General features: G+C 41.3%; 1 protein-coding gene across 3 annotated transcripts in view; it reads left to right on the forward strand.

Moving 5' to 3' along the window:
- The first annotated feature begins 711 nt into the window (after window positions 1-711).
- MAPK8 (mitogen-activated protein kinase 8) overlaps window positions 712-19,302 on the forward strand; it is a 110,427-nt gene continuing 91,836 nt past the window's right edge. For all 3 annotated transcript variants that reach the window (XM_007106632.4, XM_028481912.2, XM_028481911.2), the window contains exon 1: window positions 712-854. The gene's annotated coding sequence lies outside the window, so the exon portion shown is untranslated. The remainder of the gene's footprint in view (window positions 855-19,302) is intronic.

Consider the following 19,302-nt stretch of genomic DNA (forward strand, 5'->3'; position numbering starts at 1 on the left):
ATTCTATTGAAAGCATGTATGTGATTTAGACATCTTTCCACTCGTCAGATATTTAAGGGCTTGCCAATTTGTCACTTCTATAACTAACATATACATGCTTTGTAGGGCCCAGAGACAAATAGGGTAGTGCGTGGACTTTTGTAGGAAGTGGATTTGGAGAAAACAGGAGGCAGCTTTTTCCAAGTGGCTAATATTTGCTTAAGGATTGCTGGGCCCGAAGCAGGTGTCCTCAGAATGTAATGTATTGTTAGTCATGGTAAAGAGCTTTTCGTCTCTCAGGTGTGAGCCCGGGCCGAAGTGCCTGATCCCGGGGCGGGTCTGCCTCAATCGCACTTGACCATCAAACCCTGGGGCGAGGAGCCCCTGAGGCTTTGGCTGGGACTAGGGTACCGCCCCCGTACACTTGCCAGGCGCTCAGGCCACACGCCGCCACGTGCCAGGAGCAAGTCTCCACCCCCTCCATCTTCCCGCCACGCCCCTCACAAGCTGCTCTCAGAGGCTCTCGAAGGCTCTCCCCGCAGCTCCACCTCCAGGTGACCTCCGCAAGTCCTCCCGGCCCCCTGCAGTAGCCCCGCCCCTGGACCGCGGGCTCCGCCCCCGAAATCCGGGCCCCGGGGCTGCTCCGCCCCGTGGGGGGCTCTCGCGAAGCGCGGAGGCGGGGCCCTGCGCGATGACGTGAGCGGGCGTGCGCGGTGACGGCCCGCGTCCCTGTTAGTCAGCGGAGGGGCCGAGGCCGGACGACGCGGCCCGGAGTGCGGAGCCGCGAGCAGCGCTGGGTAACGGCCACGGCGACCGCCAAGACGGCGCCGGTTCCCGCCGCCGGGCTTTCCTGTCGCCATTCGTTGCGTTGCCGGGTGAGTACGGCGAGTGCCGCAGGGCCGCGGCGGCCGGCGGCCCCGCCGTGTTTATGTTATTGTGCTGCCGCCACCGCCTCTCCTCAGCCTTGACCCCCTCCCGGGAGTGGGGGCGGGAGCGCGCGGCGGGCGGGGGCGGCGCGGGAACAATAGCAGCCGGGGAGGCGGGGGCCGACCAGTGGGCGTGGGGCTGCTGGACCCAGGCGCGTCCCGGCCGACCCCCGCCCCAGCTCCGCCTGTGGGTCCTCGCGCGCCCTCCTCGCGCGGAGCGCGGGTCCCGCGTCCACGTCGGGAGGGGAAAATGGAGCGGGAGGTGGGTGGCAAGTTCTGAAACACTTCGGCGAAGGTCCGGACGGAGGCGCCTAGGCGGCCCCGCTCCGCCCCGGCTGCCTCCTCCGGCGGCGGGCAGCCGCAGAGAGCGCTTCGGTGGCCCGGTCCCGACGCCTTCCCGGCGCCCACGGGGACAGTGTTTTGTTTCTCGGTGGTTTCTTTGTGCTGATATTCTGGGCGAACGCAGGCGGCGGCGCCGAAAGAGGCTGGGGTGGCCTTCAGCTCCGGGTTGCGAGGAAGAGCCCGGGCCCGTAGCTTGGGCAGGAGGTGTCCGTCAAGCTCGGCGCGAGCTTCAGTGGTCACCGCGCATTTCTCTTGAGGGTGATTCGGTGGTGACCTTTTGACTTTTTCACCCCACCCTCCCTTCTCTTTGTCTTGGACTTGAGTTCCCCAGTCCTTCGATGGGAGCCAAATCTGTTTTAAAGTACTGTGATGAACAGTTTTCATTTTAATTTCTGAAAGTTTTCCGTCATGCATTTACTGTGAATTTAACATGTTGACTGCATGGTATCAGACAATGTCCAGTGGTTACTATTTTGGCCTCTGAAATTCAGTGATCTTTACAGTAGAATTCTGGTCGGTCAGTCCATTGTGTTTTGAGATAAGCATCTAGCAAGTACTTCCTTGGTAATTAGAACATCTGTTTATTTCATTCATTCATTCAGCAACTGTTCCGTGTTGTACCCAGATGAGAATTTGAGGGTAAAGAGAAATATCCTTTAATGGAAGAAGATACTTTGACTGAAATATAATAGATGTACCTTTAAATGAGACGATTGTATAAGTGATATGGGTTAAAGAAGGTATAGTTAATACTTTGGGCCATTTTACTATTTTTTAGTAGTACATCTGGAACTTCTAGCGTAATGTTATACATGTTAGGAATTAGAATTAGATTTGGTCTAAATGTACAACAGCTTTTATGTATTTCCTTACAGTCACTTGTAACGTTTACTTCAGAATCCCCTGCTGTGGGTTAAGCCTAGAAGGTCATAGGCTGTCAGTTAACATGTTTAGTGCTGTATCTGACATAAGCAAGCAATCAAAATGTGCCTTCCTTGAAGATAGACCTGTCTTGCTTCTGTGTCTCTAGCACCTAGCCTGGAATATAGTAAGTGTTCAATACAAATCAGATTGATGAAAAGCTCTTTATAATTGATAATATCTAAACTCAAGCCGTAACAAAAAACGTTTAATGTTCTCTGTAAAGTTTTGGAAGCCTCATGCAAACTGTCACTTCCAGATGGCTAAATGATCAGTTCATATATATTATCTGTCTCGACAGTAGGGGCTTTTGAATCACTTCAGTATTAATTTTTTTTTTCTATCACTTCTAAACCATTGGCTATCCTAAAATTAAACCTTGTCTAAAATATTTTTTTTAATATGTGTGTGTGTCTGTGTGTGATATGTATGCACACACAGACACACACAGAATGATATTTCAACAGGGTCTAAAATGATTGCATTTATCCTTTTGTGAATATTACTTGAAAAGTTTCTGAATACTCCTTTTTAAGTGGATAAGTTAGAACAAAGGAAACACATTGCCTAAAAGTTTTTTTTTAAGTTTTATTAGAAATGTTTAATTTTAAATTCTTCCTTGTACTAACACTATTGGTGAGGCATATGGGCCTAAAACTCAAAATAATATTAATTTATCTACATTACATCTCTTTTCCGCTTAATACGTTTTAGCATTTGCTTTGGATATGAAAGAATTTGAGATGAGCTTATTATTCTCTGATTTAGAGTACCAATAAAGACATAAAATGGTACTTTGTTAAGATAAGGGATGAAAGTCTTGAGATACTAAACTTTACTGCTTTACCTATGTCAGATTCCAGTAAGGGTTACTGATACAAGTCCTCACTGTCAGGCTATACATGTGTCAGACCAGAGGGTTTTTTTGCTTTGTTTTATAAATTCTGTTGGTTTTTAAAAATAACAGCTTTTTCAAGAAACCCCATACTTATTAGCAGTCACTCCCCATCTCACTCTACATTATCTTTAAAGGAAGAGATAGCACTGATTCTGTTAGTAAGTATATTCCAGTAATGAATTTGAAAAGGGCTCCCTTTAAGTGTCCTGGCAGAGTAGGAAACTATATCCTTCGTATTCCTTTATATCCTGGGAGAAAGACCAGTTGGAAAGAAATTAGTTTAAGAATGAATTCTACCAAAATTAATGAAGTTATAAGCTTAACTGTTTGCTCAATGCCTAATATTATGGAAATAACCTTGTGATGATACTCAATGCTCAGCGAAACAACTTGAAGTAATTTATTATGTGACTAGTCACAAACTATCCTAGTGGCAATTAAGAGCTTGTTTAATAGAAGCCCGATTCTTCATGTCTTTGTCAGTGAGTTGAGTTTTGACATATTTGAGTCATCTAGATAATTGAGATGCTTTGTTGCATGTGTATAAAATAATGTCTGATATTAAGATGCCAGCTTGGGCTTCCCTGGTGGCGCAGTGGTTGAGAGTCCGCCTGCCGATGCAGGGGACACGGGTTTGTGCCCTGGTCCGGGAAGATCCCACATGCCGTGGAGCGGCTGGGCCCGTGAGCCATGGCTGCTGAGCCTGCGCGTCCGGATCCTGTGCTCCGCAACGGGAGAGGCCACAACAGTGAGAGGCCCGCCTACCGCAAAAAAAAAAAAAAAAAGATGCCAGCTCTGTAGAGGTCTCTGGTCAAGTCAGTGGTATGGATAGTCTTTTCTGATTCATGTAGTTCAAGGAAGTCATTATAGCTACATAACTTTAGATATATGTCATTTGCCTGTACCTGTGAGCTATGAAGCTTATTGTTTTAGTCATGAGTTCTTTACATGAACATTTACAGCTGTCTTCTTGCTCTAATGCAGATTAACTTGACTTTTGATTTCAGAAATGAGTTCTGAGTCAATAAACTTTACTACCTTAAAGGTGACAGGAGTATTAAAATAAGCTATCCTATCATTCAGGGCAGTAGGTGGAAATAGACCTGTCCAGGAATCAGACCTAGGATCACTTCTCGGTTCTGTCATCTGGACTTTGTCATCGGCAAGCTCTAGAGTTGTGCACAAGTGGCTAGAACTGTAAACTGAGGCTGTTGGAACTCTTTTTTTTTTTTTTTAAATAGAAAGGTTGTTACCCAGATAGGTGGTTCTTCAGAAAATATATGGGGACAAAAAGAGTCCTTCTTGGGTGATACCAGAATGTCTTGTCAAGAATAGCAATGAAAGTTGGACTTTTGTAATCTACAGAAACAGAGAAAATTATTGAATCAAATATTTTCTGAAATATCTATTCTTAAAAATCAAATAAAAAGCTTTTACTCATTCCACAGCACCATGCTTACTAATGAGACTTCGTGCTTTCAGATACTTAGTGGAAAATGTGAAAGTGAAGAGTTTATTAGCCTTAAGCTTATGGTCAGGGATAAACTTAAGGCATATCTAAACAGTGAATTTATGTTCTTTTAAAAGATTATGAGAGGGCTTCCCACAAACGAACAAAAGCCTACCCCAAGTCTCTGGGCAGGTCAAATTTTATTGAAATCCAGTTTTTAAAATTATATGTGGGTGTGGGGCTTCCCTGGTGGCGCAGTGGTTGAGAGCCCGCCTGCCGATGCAGGGGACGTGGGTTCGTGCCCCCGTCCAGGAAGATCCCACATGCCACGGAGCGGCTGGGCCCATGAGCCATGGCCGCTGAGCCTGTGCGTCCGGAGCCTGCGCGTCCGGAGCCTGTGCTCGGCAACGGGAGAGGCCACAACAGTGAGAGGCCTGCGTCCCGCAAAAAAAAAAAAAAAAAAAAAAAAAATTACATGTGGGTGTGTATGTGTATAAGGCCTTTTAGAGAACTTATTAACTGCCATTCTTTTTCAGGGTGGTGGGTTGTATGACAAATATAGCAAATATAGTGTAAATATATGCCTACGTCTCCTGCATCAGGTTTGGTTAAAATCTGCCAATTCTTAAGAAAGTTAAGGTGCCCAGACTTAATAGTGGCTACTAGCATGATGTTATAGAGTCACCCTGAGTTACAATGCATGCTCCAAATCTAATTAACTGTATGGCGTAGTTCAGGTTTTGTAACATCTTTCGGCCTGTTTTATTATCTGTCAAATGAAAATAATAATAGCACATAGTCTCATAGGGCTATGAGGATTAAATTAGGTACTGCAACTGCAGTACCTGGAACACTAGATTTAAGTATTAAGGAAATTTTAGCTATTGTTATCACTAATTATTTTTAACTTGGAACAAATGCAAAATGCCAAGTAAATTTAAAACCAATTTGATGTACAGTATACATTCAGATTCTCCAGAATATACCAGTTTTTTTTCCCCTCTGCATCTCTGGGGGTTTATTTAAAATTTGATCATGTCATCTAATCTGAATTGACTGAAATGATTTAACATTTGGATCAGTAATCCTCTCTGCCTTAAAATTTGGAAATGTTCCCAAAGCAATATTAAAGGGAAAATTTGCCACATTCTCTAACACAAAGTTTTGCCACGTTTACCTTTCCCACTGCAGAGAATTGCCTAAGCTTTTCGTAGGTTTATTTTGACAGATCTCTAAAGGAATGGGAATCCAGGAGCTGTGAATAGTTTATCAAATGTACCCACATTTGAAGAAAATGGAATACTGTTCATCTTTAAAATTTAATCTTACTGAAATCTTTGACTCTGTGTGAAAATTGCAAATTTGTGGAGACTGGGTAACCACAACAGTTTATTAACCATTTTCTAGAGGTTATTAAGTAGCATCTGGAAATATTATCTTTCTTTTCTATGTTTTTCTAAGTTTTCTGTGTAGTATTTCTGTGGTTATATTGGTACATCAAATTTCTTGCTCCTTCTTGCAGACAGCAACTATGAGATGATGCTGGGTTTGCACAGGCAGTATTTATTGAGAAGCCACTCTATACCAAACCAGGTATTAAGTGATGTAGGGGCCAGGTATTAAGTGATGTAGGGGCCACAAGAAGTCGAAGTCAGTCTCTACGTTCAATGAGTATAACTTGATGGGAGACAAGAACAAACATAAGTGCATTTATGTCCTAATACAAGAAACAAAGTATTGTTAGGCATTTCATTGGGAATTTCTTTAGGCATCAGGCCTGAGAGCTGGATGTTGGGGCATTTGGGGACTTCTGAACCATACATCTCTAGCCCTGCCTTTTAAAATATACTGACTAGATAAACCACAAAAAGCGAGATGTCTTCTCTCTTGATTTCTGGTTAAAGTTGAGAGTGTGGTACAGATTAGTCAAAATCTAAATCAGAAGAAAAGGCAAACCTTATAGTCACCTCATCCATTTTGGAACACAACAGGACATCAAAATAAGTAAATGAAAAGTATGAAGATAGGTAGTAGAAAAGATGCTAGTCAAATGTTAACTGGAGTCCTCCAACTCTACTGTATTGAAGCTCTGAAGACTGAAGGTTAGATTTATGGTAGGAGTACTTTCTTAAGCCTTTCTCTGATATTGAGAAGTGTGGGCTTCACTGCTTCCTGTTGCTGGGAGACCTGAGCGCCATCATATTTCTGGGGACACTAGAAAAGAAAAACAGTCAAGCACACCTGCCTTGCTTGGCATGAGGCATCAGAAACATCAGGAGATTGCTCTTTCCTAAAAGCTATTAATGAGAGTGGAAACCCACCATTCCCTGCCTTGCTCCTGAGAGGGTGATTCCCTCTCAAATGCCATTTGGGTCACTCAAAAGTGAGATAAAGGAAAACCACCACTGTGTAGATCTCCCTGTGAGTTAAGGGTTACTTTTCAGTCAAAACAAAAACCAAAGCATCTGGCTTTATCTGTTACTGTTGAGAATTTAGAAGTCTTAGTGATTTTAGTTTATTTACATTTTATTTATCTTTTGACTAAGTAGTATAATCACTTTGGTTCAGAATTCCAAAGATTTAGGTAGATATACAGTAAAAAGTTTCCTTTCCACCCTGTGCAGCCCAGCCACCCCATTCCCTTGCGTGGAAACAGTGTTAGGTTTCCTGTGAATCCTTCCAAAGATCTATGTGTGTGCAGATAAATATACAGGTATATAATTCCTTTCCAAAACCTTTGGTCCAGATGTATTTCAGAATTAAGGTTTGGGGTTTTTTTTTGCGGGGGTGGGGTGGGGCGGTGAGGGAGGACTGTGAAAAGGTAATATAGTGCGTCTGCTATATTATCCAAAATCCCTAGTGGGAGGTAGTGTAGCATCCCATAATCAAACACATTAATATTTCTGAATTGAAAGCATAAATAGTACAGTAAGGATAAATAAAAATTATAAATAGTCTTATGGAATTTTTGGTCAGGCTTGACACCAAATAGGTTTGTACTAAACTTATAAGAAGCTTGTATTTCTCAGAGCTTTATGGATTTCAGAATTGCAAGTGAGGGATTATGTATCTTACATATATATGTCCTCTGCCTCCCCCATTTTTTATGTAAGATGCATCCCGTGCACATACCCTTCACCTTTTTAACTTAACTGTCTAGCTTAGAGGTGATTTCATATTAGTCCTATTAGTACATAAACATCATGCTTATCCTTTTTTTTTTTTTTTTTAACACCTTCATGGTATACCATTTTTCTTAGCTTGGGCTGCTAACAAAATACCATAGACTGGGTGGTTTAAAGAACTGACATTTATTTCTCACAGTTCTAGAGGCTGGGAAGTTCAAGATCAAGGTGCCAAGAGATTTGGTTCCTGGTGAGGACTCTCCTGGCTTTCAGATGTCACCTTCTCACTGTGTCCTTACATGTAGAAGGAGTGCTCTACTCTCTCTTCCTCGTTTTACAACACTAATCCCATTGGGGGGGCCCCATCCTCATGACCTGATTGGTTGACCTTGTAAACCTGATTACCTAGGTTATTATCTAGGGGTTAGGGCTTCAACGTAAGAATTTGGGGAAGATTCAAAAATTCGGTCAGTAACACCGTCATATGGGCCATACAGGTCATCATACATCATACAGGTCATCGTACATCATACAGGTTACAGGTGTAACATATATTTAAGTAGTCCTTTTTTGAGGTACATTTAGGTTGTTTTCAGTCTTTTGCTATCAAAAGCCATGGTGCCGTGGATTACCTTGTGCATACATAATTTCACACTTGTATAGACATGTGTGGGATACACCTCCAGAAGTGGAATTGCTAGGTCAGAGTGTATGTGCATTTATAATTGCGATAGATATTACCGAAGGGCCACCTGTAGAGGTTGTTTCACTTCTACACATTCCACCAGCCCTGTGCGAGGATGTCTGCTTCTTTCCTCACTGCCAGTATGAGTGAGATTAAACATCTTTCGTCTTTTAAGGACTATTGGTATTTTTATTGTGAAGTATCTATATCCTTGCCTATTTTTAAATTGCTTTGTTACTCATTTTCTTAGATTTGTAGGATTTTTTTAAAAATTTTATTTATTTTTGGCTGCGTTGGGTCTTTGTTGCTGCATGTGGGCTTTCTCTAGTTGAGGCGAGCGGGGGCTACTCTTCGTTGCGGTACGCGGGCTTCTCATTGCAGTGGCTTCCCTTGTTGCGGAACACGGGCTCTAGGCATGTGGGCTTCAGTAGTTGTGGCTTGCGGGCTCTAGAGTGCAGGCTCAGTAGTTGTGACACACAGGCTTAGTTGCTCCGCTGCCTGTGGGATCTTCCCAGCCCAGGGCTCGAACCCATGTCCCCTGCATTGGCAGGCGGATTCATAACCACTGTGCCACCAGGGAAGCCCTGTAAGATTTGGTTCCTGGTGAGGACTCTCCTGGCTTTCAGATGTCACCTTCTCACTGTGTCCTTACATGTAGAAGGAGTGCTCTACTCTCTCTTCCTCGTTTTACAACACTAATCCCATTGGGGGGGCCCCATCCTCATGACCTGATTGGTTGACCTTGTAAACCTGATTACCTAGGTTATTATCTAGGGGTTAGGGCTTCAACGTAAGAATTTGGGGAAGATTCAAAAATTCGGTCAGTAACACCGTCATATGGGCCATACAGGTCATCATACATCATACAGGTCATCGTACATCATACAGGTTACAGGTGTAACATATATTTAAGTAGTCCTTTTTTGAGGTACATTTAGGTTGTTTTCAGTCTTTTGCTATCAAAAGCCATGGTGCCGTGGATTACCTTGTGCATACATAATTTCACACTTGTATAGACATGTGTGGGATACACCTCCAGAAGTGGAATTGCTAGGTCAGAGTGTATGTGCATTTATAATTGCGATAGATATTACCGAAGGGCCACCTGTAGAGGTTGTTTCACTTCTACACATTCCACCAGCCCTGTGCGAGGATGTCTGCTTCTTTCCTCACTGCCAGTATGAGTGAGATTAAACATCTTTCGTCTTTTAAGGACTATTGGTATTTTTATTGTGAAGTATCTATATCCTTGCCTATTTTTAAATTGCTTTGTTACTCATTTTCTTAGATTTGTAGGATTTTTTTAAAAATTTTATTTATTTTTGGCTGCGTTGGGTCTTTGTTGCTGCATGTGGGCTTTCTCTAGTTGAGGCGAGCGGGGGCTACTCTTCGTTGCGGTACGCGGGCTTCTCATTGCAGTGGCTTCCCTTGTTGCGGAACACGGGCTCTAGGCATGTGGGCTTCAGTAGTTGTGGCTTGCGGGCTCTAGAGTGCAGGCTCAGTAGTTGTGACACACAGGCTTAGTTGCTCCGCTGCCTGTGGGATCTTCCCAGCCCAGGGCTCGAACCCATGTCCCCTGCATTGGCAGGCGGATTCATAACCACTGTGCCACCAGGGAAGCCCTGTAAGATTTATTTTTATAGGGAAATAGCTCTGTGCTATTTTTTGGAAATATTTTTTCCAATTTATCATTTGCCTCTTAAAGTTGCTTATGATGGTTTTGTCATGGTGTTGTTGTTTTTTTTCCTCAGTAGTTAAGCTTACCAATCTTTACTGACTTCTAAATTATATGCCATGGTTAGCAAGTCTTTCCCTAATTCCAGATTATATGAAAATTTGCAAATGTTATTTCTCTAATACGTCTATGAAGTGGAACAGAGAAGTGGGTTGGTAGGTAAGAAAAATATGCGGTCCAGTTAGTAAAAAGGAGAATATGCAGGAAAGGAGATGGAGAGCACAAACAGAGAGGTTGGCCTTTGTTAGAGAGAGATCTTCCATCAGATAGGAGGGAATGCAAAAAACGCTGTGTGTTCTTCCAAGGGAATTTGGTGGCTCGAAGATGAAGGCTTATCCTCTTGGCTTTCATCTTCTCTCATGGTTTCTGTTTTCTCACTGAGATTGGTATGGCCAGAGGGGGATGGGAGTCTTTGAATTAGTTTGCTAAGAAGTATTGATTATTCATTTAATGGTTAGAAGTCTTGAATTTAAAGTGATATCAGTCAGCCTGGTTTTGAGATTACCGCCCCCCCCAGCATTATTTATGTGGTTAGATACAAGCACAGGTAAGGCAGATGGTTCAGTTCCTCTGGAGTGAGGTTTTGCCAGGTGTCACAGTTCTCCCGAGAAACAGAATCAGTAGGAGATATAATTGTATGTATGTGTATATGAAGAAATTTCAAGGCATTTGCTTACACAATTATGGGGGCTGACAAGTCAGAAATCTGTAGGGCAGGCTGGCAGTAACCTCTTGGACAGGAGCTGATGCTGCAGTCTTGAAGCAAAATTTTGTCTTCCTTAGGAAAACCTCAGTTGTGCTCTTAAGGCCTTTCAGCTAGTGGATGAGGTGCACCAGCATTATTGAGGATAACTTAAAGTCAACTGTGGACTTTAACCACATCTACAATACCTTCACAGCAACACTTAGATTAGTGTTTGATGGAATAACGGGACTGTAGCCCAGCCAAATTGACATAAAACTAGGTCAGTATGAAAGAGTGGAATTCTGCCATTGGCAGCAGCGTAGATGGACCTAGAGAATATTGTACTTAGTGAAATAAGTCAGACAGAGGAAGTCAAATACTGTATGATATCACTTATATGTGGAATCTAAAAAGTAAAACAAATAAATGTCTATAGCAAAACAGAAACAGACTCACAGATATAGAAAACAATTTAGTGGTTACCAGTAGAGGAAAGGAAGGGAGGAAGGGCATGATAGGGGTATGGGATTTAAGAGATAAAAACTACTATGTATAAAATAGGTAAGCAACAAGGATATATTGTATAGCACAGGGAATTATATCCATTGTCTTGTAATAACCTTTAATGGAGTATGATCTGTAAAAATTCTGAGTCACTGTGCTGTACACCTGAAACTAATATTATATTGTAAATTAACTATACTTCAATATAACATTTTTTTAATTAAGAACATTTTTTTAAATGAAAAGGAAGAGGGAAATGAGGGCTTTTAGAGGGAGTGCTTGTAGAGGAGTGGTGATGAATCATGAAATCTAACATGGACAAGAAAGGAGGTGAAGTCAGGATGCATGGTAAGGAAGTGGTAGCATCAATGTATTGGAAATTTCAATTAGAATTGTTGCGGGTAGTGGTCGGATGAAGTAAGAGAACTAGAAGGATTGAATGTGGTGGTCAGAGTGGGATGCTTGAAATAGAGATTTGACAGATATAATAGTTTCTGGCAATGATAATGTCCAGGGTAGCCTTGGGATGGGCTGCTGAGGTGGAATAGAGGGAAAAGAAGAGACCAAAGAATTAAAGGGGCTGAAGTATTAAAGGGGTCAGTCAGTCTGCATGAATGGTAAAGTCAGCAAATGGTGAGAGGAGTAAGGGTACATACTATGAACCAGTTGCTGATGTCCTAAATCAATGGGAGAATTGGAGGGAAGGTAGATGATGAGAAGGAATAGTAAAGTTAGTATAAATTGGCTGTTTGCTGGTCACAAATTAGGAATTTCAGAAGGTCCAGTAAAGGATTTGGGGGCTGGGGGATGAGGAATTGGGTAAAATGGAGGATATACACAGCAGTGTGGCAATGACAGTTCGGGGAATAATAGATGACCAGGAAGAGTAGGACTTTTACTGGGATGTGAGATGTGGTGGTATGAATTCTGCTACTAGGTAGGAGAAGGTGGCCATCAGTTCAACTGTTAGATGACTCTGTGGCAGTGTTTTTTAAATTGCCAGTCTTGACCCATTTGTGGGTCATAGAAGGAATTTGAGAGATCACGACTAGTGTTGTTGGTGGTTTTTTTTTTTTTGTACGCGGTCCTCTCACTGTTGTGGCCTCTCCCATTGCGGAGCACAGGCTCCGGATGCGCAGGCTCAGCGGCCATGGCTCACAGGCCCAGCCGCTCCGCGGCATGAGGGATCTTCCCGGACCTGGGTACGAACCCGCGTCCCCTGCATTGGCAGGCGGACTCTCAACCACTGCGCCACCACGGAAGCCCTAGTGTTGTATTTTTAAATGAAATGCAATAGAAAATGTCAGAGTGTATCACAAGTAATAAAGGACTAAGATAAGAATTTTTAAACAGCTTTATTGAGATTTAATTCACATGTCATTACAGTTCACCTGTTTGAAGTATGCAGTTCACAGTCTTTCTCATATATTCATGAAGTAATGCAATCACCACAATCTAATTTTAGAACATTTTTGTCACTCCTGAAAGAAACTCCATGCTTATTGGCAGTCATTTTCCATTCCTGCATGTGCACATGTACACACCCACACTCCCTGCCCCAGTCCCAAGTAACTACTTCTTCTTTCTGTCTCTATAATAAATTTGCCTATTCTGGACATTATGTGTACGAACCAGCGTCCCCTGCATTGGCAGGCGGACTCTCAACCACTGCGCCACCACGGAAGCCCTAGTGTTGTATTTTTAAATGAAATGCAATAGAAAATGTCAGAGTGTATCACAAGTAATAAAGGACTAAGATAAGAATTTTTAAACAGCTTTATTGAGATTTAATTCACATGTCATTACAGTTCACCTGTTTGAAGTATGCAGTTCACAGTCTTTCTCATATATTCATGAAGTAATGCAATCACCACAATCTAATTTTAGAACATTTTTGTCACTCCTGAAAGAAACTCCATGCTTATTGGCAGTCATTTTCCATTCCTGCATGTGCACATGTACACACCCACACTCCCTGCCCCAGTCCCAAGTAACTACTTCTTCTTTCTGTCTCTATAATAAATTTGCCTATTCTGGACATTATGTAGCATGTAGTCTTTTGTGACTGCTTATTTCACTTAATATAATGTTTTCAGGGTTCATTCATCTTGTAGCATGTATCAGTATTTCATTACTTTCTGTGGTCTAATAGTATTCCTTTGTACAGATATATCACATTTTATTTATCCTCTCTTCAGTTGACGGGCATTTGGCTATAATAAGTAATACTATCATGGGGACTTCCCTGGTGGTCCAGTGGTGAAGAATCTGCCTTCCAATGCAGGGGACACAGGTTCGATCCCTGGTCAGGGAACTAAGATCCCACATGCTGTGGGGCAGCTAAGCCCACGTGCCTCAACTAGAGAGACCACATGCTTCAAACTACAGAGACCACGCACCCTGGAGCCCACGCATCACAACAAGAGAGAGAAAACCCGCATGCCACAACTAGAGAGAAGCCCGCGCGCTGCAACAAAAGATCCCACATGCCGCAACGAAGATCCCATGTGCCGCAACTAAGACCAGACGTGGCCAAGAGTAAACTAAATAAATAAATTAATTTTAAAAAATAGGGCTTCCCTGGTGGCGCAGTGGTTGAGAGTCCGCCTGCCGATGCAGGGGACACGGGTTCGTGCCCCGGTCCAGGAAGATCCCACATGCCGCGGAGCGGCTGGGCCCGTGAGCCATGGCCGCTGAGCCTGTGCGTCCGGAGCCTGTGCTCCGCAACGGGAGAGGCCACAACAGGGAGAGGACCGCCTAGCAAAAAAAAAAAAAAAAAATAGTACTTAAACAAAATAAGTAATATTATCATGAACATTCATGCACAAGTTTCTGTGTGATTTATGTTTCAAGTCCTCTTGGGTATATCACTAGGATTGGAGTTGCTGGTCATACGGGTAATTCCATGTTTAACACTTGGAGGAACTGCCAAACTGTTTTTCAGGGTGGCTTCACCATTTTACATTCCCACCAGCAAGGTATGAAGGTTCCAGTTTCTCTACGTCCTGTTAATGCTTGTTATTGTCTGTCTTTTGATACAGCAATCCTTAATGGGTATGAAATGGTATCTCATTGTGGTTTTGATTCCCATTTCTCTGATGGGTAATGATGTGGATCATATTTTCATGTGCTTTGTATATCTTGGGAGAAATGTTCATTCAGACCTTTGCTCATTTAAAAATTGGGTTATTTATCTTTTTATTAAGTTGTAAGTGTTCTTTATGTAGTCTAGATACAAGTTCCTTATCAGACAGGTGAGTCACAAATATCTTCTGTTTTGGTGGTTGTCTTTTCAGTTTCTTGATATCATTTACAGCACAAAAGATTTTAATTTTTTTGAAATCCAATTTATATTTTTTCTTTGTTTCTTGTGCTTTTGGTGTTGTATCTTAGAAACCACTGCCTAACTCAAGGTAATGAAGATCACTCCTGTGTCGTCTTCAAAGAGTTTTATAGTTTTAGCTCTTATGTCTGTGATTCATTTTGAGTTAATTTGTGTGTGATGTGAGGAAAGGATCAGATTTCATTCTTTGGCATATGGATATGTAGTTCTCCCAGCACTATTTGTTGAAAATACGGTTGACCCTTGAACAACATGGGTTTGAACTGCACTGGTCCACTTATATGCAGATTTTTTCAATAAATACATAACCCTACAAGATACAGGGTTGGATGAATCCAAGGATGCGGGTGCAGATAAAAAGAGCTGACTGTAAAGTTATACCTAGATTTTCAACTGCATGGTGGGGGTACAAGGGTCAAATATACTGTGCTTTCTTATTAATGTCTTATCATTCTTGTTTAAAAAAAATTTTTTTTCTGGACTCTTAGTTTTATTCCATTAATCTGTATGTCTATTCTTACGTCAGTCACCCTGTCTTTCTTATTTACTATAGCTAAGAATTGTTTTATGAAATTTGTGTTTCAGTTGATTGTACTTACATATAGATATATACAGAGGTGTATATGTAATGGGTTGTGATGTAAAATGCTTGAAAACATCTGATTTGAGCTTGTGGCTCCCTGCAGCAGTTCACTCTCTGGTGGCAGTTTAGTGGGATGTGCCCCCTCAATGTATTGGTACATTCTTGGGGAATGTACCAATAGGGCAGGTTAGAGGGCCTGTCTGTGGGCACATGAATTCCTTTTAGATTGGAAGACTGATTTTTTTTTTTTTTTTTTTACCTTAGTAGGCATTGTGTTCTTTTTTGATGTATGTGGACCAAAGAAGGGTTTAGAACAACTGTGGGAATTCCTAAAGAATTAATCAGATGAATTTAAGGATTAGGAAATGAAGTATGATTTGAAATTTTGAAGTTAGCAGGGTTTTGTACAGGGCCAGTCTTTCATGGCCCACAGTTAAAAAAATTATTTTAATATATTAAGCATGTCTGTATTGGATAACTTTATTATCTTGATCCTGTGTGTTTTCCTGTAGGCTATTGTAAGTTTTTATCATGTTGTCTTAGTCTTCTCCTTTTTTTAAGACATTATATGTGAAAAATTATAGAGGTAATTTAAGGATCATCTTAATTCAGCCAGAGACAAAAATGTTTCAAAGCTCGGCACTCCAGGGTCTGCCAAGGCTGGTCTGTTTTATTTTTTCTTTAATCCTAGGATATTACACTTCGGGGTCCCAACATAAAACCAGGGGTGTTATCAGCCCCATATTTCCCTACCCCCATACTTTGTTGGTTCCTTACCTCTAATATTTAACACCCGCTCTGTGCCAGCCTTGTAAATCTGTGAAAAGTTCAGCTTGGCTTGTCAGCCACCTTTATGGGATGGGCAGATGCCCCATGAGAAAATGGCCCCCACGTGTCTGGCTCACCTCTGAAGATTTTCTTGCTGTCCCTTATCTTAGCCTCCATACTTTTTTTTACTGCCTTTTTAGCACTGTGATGCCTTCAAAGAGGCATTTATGTTTGTTTTTCTAATTTTGCCCGGAGGAAGGGGATGTCCAGTTTTTCTCTTTGCTGTCAGTAGGAGAGTTGGTCTAAATTACCTAGTTCACCATTAAAAGGGAAAGCAATTTGTTAGCATAATGAAGCCTTATCTCATAAAATTCCCTATTTGAAATTTTATTGTATGTGTTTCTAGTTTTTCTCAGGGTGAGAGTTTGGGTACCAGTATTCTTACATATACAGTATATATTCATTATATATACATTAAAGCAGTTATTAGAGAAATGAAATAGGATTAAGAGTAGAAAAGGGGGGAAACAATTGGCAGAGAAAATAATATCATTGCAAAGTTTGGGAGAAAGATAAGGCATCATTTTCATGTCTATCAGGAATGAGAAAGGGCAGTCACACATAAAAAGAACTGACATACTTATCGGCATGATATTGTCATAGTTATAAGGCTGTAGAATCCTAGATAGTGTGGAGGAGGCAACGAGAAGTATTTACTCAGTTATGTTGAGTAAAATTTTAAAATTTGTTCCGCAGAGAAATCCCAGGATAGCCTTCTAAGTCATTAAATGTGGAGGGGTTGACTTTGGGGCTGGACTTAATGGTTGTGCCTTATAGCATTATATACTAGCACAGCCACTAGTATAGTAAGGCATTGCAGAGAGAACTTAATTCTATGAAACCCATTATTAATATGATATGTGAAATGTTGCTGATTTTGATTTAGTGTGTTATCTTCATATATATTTATGTATGTAAGTTAACTTATGGTCTTCATGAGTTCATATATGTTCTTTTTCCTCCAACTCATTTGTATATTTCTGAAATTTCAGAATTTCAGAAATTTTCTGTCACTCTTCAACCACTGTAATTGAAAAGCAAAGTATCTCTTTTGTAATCCGTTTTTTCTTCTGAAAAAATAAGAGATACTGGATTTTATCGGTAGAGTTTTGGTTGATATTTTAAACTTTAGAATAGGAATTGTTTCTTTTTTTTTTTTTTTTTTTTTTTGTTTGCGGTACGCGGGCCTCTCACTGTCGTGGCCTCTCCCATTGCGGAGCACAGGCTCCAGACGCGCAGGCTCAGCGGCCGTGACTCATGGGCCTAGCCGCTGTGCGGCATGTGGGATCTTCCCGGACCGGGGCACGAACCTGTGTCCCCTGCATCGGCAGGCGGACTCTCAACCACTACGCCACCAGGGAAGCCCTAGAAATTGTTTCTTAAACTGATTCCATCTCTTTCATGCCCCTGCTTTCCTAATGTTCATGCAGTGTGTGTGTCATAGGAGACTGGTTTAAAATCCATGTTTGTTACACCTGCCCATAGAATCTGCTCTTACTATCTTCTGGTGGTTTACACCTGATCATTTAATCACCTTTTTTTTTTTTAATGACTGTATTCTTCCACACCTCCTAGCTTTTATTAAGGATGTTCAAACATAAAGAGAAATTGAACGAATAGAACAGTGAACACCTGTATACTGCCACTTGGATACAGTTGTTAACATTTCGTTATATTTGTTTATTTCTCTCTTAATAGAGACTTTTTTTTTTTTTTTTTTTTTTGCTGTATTTGACCCTTAAAGCATCTCCTAAAATCAACACATTCTCTTACAAATGTCATATTTGGGGCGGGGAACTCTTAATATTTAGTCTGTGTTCAAGTTTTTCTAGTTGTCCATTTGTAGTGGGTTTTCTCGAGCCAGAATTCAATCAAAGTTCATGTATTACGTTTGATTGTTGTTACTTTAGTCACTTTTAACTTACTACAGTTGTCCCACCTCCACTTTTCTCCCCCATGATATTGGCATCTTGAAGAGATCAGACCAATCGTTTTATAGAATGTTCTTGCGCTCTGGATTTGTCTGATTGTTTCCTTATGGTATTTAACTTTTATCCCTAACCATTGTGTTTCCTAAAAACAGAAGGTTGGGTCTAAAGGCTGCATTATATTTAGATTTTTTGGCTTAGTTGCTCCTGTGTACATTGTATTGATTCATAACACAAGGCATATCATATTAGGTTGTCTACCTGAAATGTGATCATTTGGTTAAGATGGTATTCACTAAATCTGTCTGTTATAAACATGGTGCCTTTGCAATTAGCGGTTGACTGGTGAGGTGATACTTTGGTTCCCTACAAATATTTGGTTTCCCAGCGGCCTTTTACCTGATGTTTTTAGCCTATATTGATAAGCCTTATCTAAACCAGTTATTTCATTTGGGGTTGCAAAGTGGTGCTTTTGTAACCTTATCATCCTTCTGATCTATTAGCCAGCTGTCTTCCATTAAAAAAACCTTTCCCATTTCAACTGAGATCGAACTACAGTTCTACCCCAAAAGATCAGGGATATGCTTATTTTCCTTTGATGTATCAACTCTTTAACTCTGAGAATTCTTTCAACTCTGAAACTCTGAACTCGATTTCAACTCTGAAAATTGGTGACTGGTCATCTCCAAAGGTGTCAAATCATTTTATTTCTCTTTCTCTTGGTATCACAGAGATTTTGGGGGTTTTTTTGGCGGAGGTGTGTGTAGTCATTTAGTCACTATTCCTTTTTTTAGTAGACTTTATTTTTTAGGAACTTTAGATTTACAGAAAAAATGAGAGCATATTACAGGGAGTTCCCATATACCCTGCACCGAGTTTCTCCTGTTATTAACATTCTACATTAGGATGGTACATTGGTTATAATTAGTGAACTAATACTGATACATTATCAATAGCTAAAGTTGATAGTTCATTCAGCTTTCCTAGGCTTTTACCTAATGTCCTTTTTCTGTTCCAGGTATCCCATCCAAGATACCACATTACATTGAGCTTTCATGTCTCCTTAGGATCTTCTTAGCTTTGAGTTTCTCAGACATTCCTTGAATTTTTTGATGATGTTGACAGTTTTGAGGAGCACTGTATGGGTATTTTGTAGGATGCCCCTTTATTGGAATTTGATGTTTTTCTTATTTTTAGACTAGGATTATGGGTTTTGGAGGGGAAGATCACAGAGGTAAATTGCCAATTTCATCACATAATATCAAGGGGACATACCATTAACATAATTTATGACTGTTGATGTTGACCTTGATCACTTGGCTGAGGTAATGTTTGTCAGATCTCTCCCCTCACGCCTTTCCTGGTGTGTG

Source organism: Physeter macrocephalus, chromosome 20 (assembly GCF_002837175.3).
Source record: "Physeter macrocephalus isolate SW-GA chromosome 20, ASM283717v5, whole genome shotgun sequence".
NCBI lineage: Eukaryota > Metazoa > Chordata > Mammalia > Artiodactyla > Physeteridae > Physeter > Physeter macrocephalus.